Source organism: Gavialis gangeticus, unplaced genomic scaffold, assembly GCF_001723915.1.
Source record: "Gavialis gangeticus isolate Ggan-Ray unplaced genomic scaffold, GavGan_comp1, whole genome shotgun sequence".
NCBI lineage: Eukaryota > Metazoa > Chordata > Crocodylia > Gavialidae > Gavialis > Gavialis gangeticus.
This window is the reverse complement of record NW_017729004.1, coordinates 42,030,155-42,032,605: the sequence shown is the minus strand read 5'-3', so window position 1 is coordinate 42,032,605 and position 2,451 is coordinate 42,030,155. Positions and strand designations below refer to the sequence as shown.

Here is a 2,451-nt window from a genome sequence, read left to right as displayed (position 1 = left end):
CTGTGCGAATAGGGAAGTATTTGATTCAGATTCGGATTCAGCCGATTCGGAGGACAGTGATTTGATTCAGTGATTCAAATCACTGTCCCCATTTGATTTGGCTGAATCAGAATTGGAGATTCAGCGCTGATTCGGATCAGCCAGGGAGAGGCAGGAACAGCTGGGCTGCTGCAGATTTTCCACGGCTCCTCTGGCTCTGCCTGCCTCTCCCTGGATTGGGGGAGCCATGGGACAAACCCTCAAGGTTGTCCTGCCCGGCCGCATCCCCCCACCTGGCCCCAGCCTAGTCGCGGCACTTAAAAAACCCCCCAAAAAACGCCCCGCACTCCCTGGCTGTAGCAGGGGCTGTGGGGCCTCCTGACAGAGGCCCCCCGTGCAGCCCCCACCCAGCCCCAGCAGTCTGGGAAAAAAAAAGGCCCAAGCTCCCCCCCACCCTCCAAAAAAAATAGCCCACACTCACTGGCAGCAGTCACAGCTGTGGGAGCTCTGGGGCCACATGGCAGAACCTTTCTGCACAGCCCCTGCTCCCCAATTTCCACCCCACCCTGAGCCCCACCTCCAGCATCCTGGCAAAAAAAAAAAAAAGCCCCGCACTCACTGGCTCTGACAGCGGCGATCAGGGCCTCTGGGCACTTGTGGTAGAGCCCTCCCCATGCAGCACAGGGCAATGAGAGGCAGCAGGGATTGCCCCCCTGCTGGCACCCACGTGGCAGCTGCCCCATGGTGCAGGTGCAGTGCATTGATTGTGGACTGGGGGCTGTGTGGGGGGGCTCTGCCAGGAGGCTCCAGAGCCCCCACAGCCCCTGCTACATCCAGTGAGTGTGGGACTTTTTTTCTTTTTCTTTTTTTTAAGTGCCGGGACTAGGCTGGGGCTGGCTGGACAGGGCAGTCATGGGGCCTTCTCCCATGGCTCCCCCTGCCTGGGGAGAGGCAGGCACAGCCGGAGGAGCTGCAGGAGAACCTGTAACCACCTGGCTGTGCCTGCCTCTCCCCAGCTGATCCAGATCTCCGAATCTCTCCAAATCGATTTGGAGGCTTTGGATTAGATTTGGACCTTTTAATGGGTCTCCTGATTCAATTCGGATTCAGAGATTTGGCTGCAAAAATAGGGCCAAATCTCCTCTGAACTGAATCGGTGACTGAAGCGTTGTACAAGCCTACAGGGTAGCACCTGAGGGCACTTGTACACAGGCTCCAGGGGAGCAGCATCTTATGTTTGAGTGTCCCCATACTTAAAAATGGTGGTGAGGGCACTTGAACTAAAGCTCGTTTGAAAAGCTTTAGTTCAAGCACCCCTGCAACCATTTTTAAGTGCAGGGATGCTGAAACACAAGATGTAGGAGACTGCTGGAGCATGGTAATTACCATACTTCAATAAACTCATTTAATCTAACAGGAATACAACACAAGGAGAGTATTTACTTGAATAATTCCAACCAGGTCAAGAAATATTGGTAATCATGATACCTTTTTCTGAACATATCAGATGTCACTGTTTAAGTATCTGGACTTGAACTTCCCAAAATACTTTGTTTAAGTATCCAAATTGAACTTCCCAAAATATTTTGTAATTCACCTCTCACCACTTTAACCAAGGGATGGTTCACTGATTCTTTGTCACCCATCTGGAGGATCACCAAAATGTGCCTGTTTGTAGTTAACTTGATTCTATAAATCAAGGTACTGCTCATGTAATTTAGTTTACCAGAGGTATACTTAAGGGCAAGGTGTAGGTATCCCTATTAGAGAGAAAAATTAAGTATTCCTCTGCCATGCAATATTTCCTTCCTCTTCCCCCTTCTCCCCAACTCTGTTCCAACAAAGCTAGACACTGATAAGCCAGTTCTTGACCACACCACAGTCAGCTCTGAGAAATCAGCATTAGTTTAACGTGCAAGTTGTGCATTTAGCACCAACTGATGGGGCAGAACTAAATTTTGGAGTGAAATTGTAGACACACTTGCATAGTAAAATATGTGGAAATTAGATTTACTAAAATGTGCAGAAAGAAAGGAAGGTTTTGGGGATAAGGTTAGAATAAGATGCCCCAAAACAAGAGAGCTGGAAAAACATATTTTGGAACCAAGATAAAACATGCTTGATGCAGTACAAACAACATCTACTGTAACATTCAGTTATAACGTGCACCTGAATGAAATACCACTGTAAAAGCCAAGTGAGTGATGCATATTTCTAGTCTATGCCACTAAAGGGGTACTATTACCTCTTGAAAAAAAGAGCTCTGCAAAGTAAGCTGTGACACCAACACACTGTTTATCAAGGACACGCAGCAGTCAGGAGGTTTGCATCACCATATTTTTCCTCATAGTTTTAGCTTCAACCATTAGACTTAGTTATATTTAGCAAACACTCTTCTAAACCACTTCTTTAAAACATGCATAATACAGCTAAAATGGCATTCCATGAACTTTTTTTTTTTTTTTTTTTTTT

The 2,451-nt window shown here is 47.2% G+C and overlaps 1 protein-coding gene across 1 annotated transcript in view; it reads right to left on the bottom strand.

Annotated features, from left to right (window-relative positions):
* Positions 1–2,451, bottom strand: part of PIP4K2A (phosphatidylinositol-5-phosphate 4-kinase type 2 alpha) — a 129,015-nt gene that overhangs the window by 41,443 nt on the left and 85,121 nt on the right. The window lies entirely within an intron of this gene.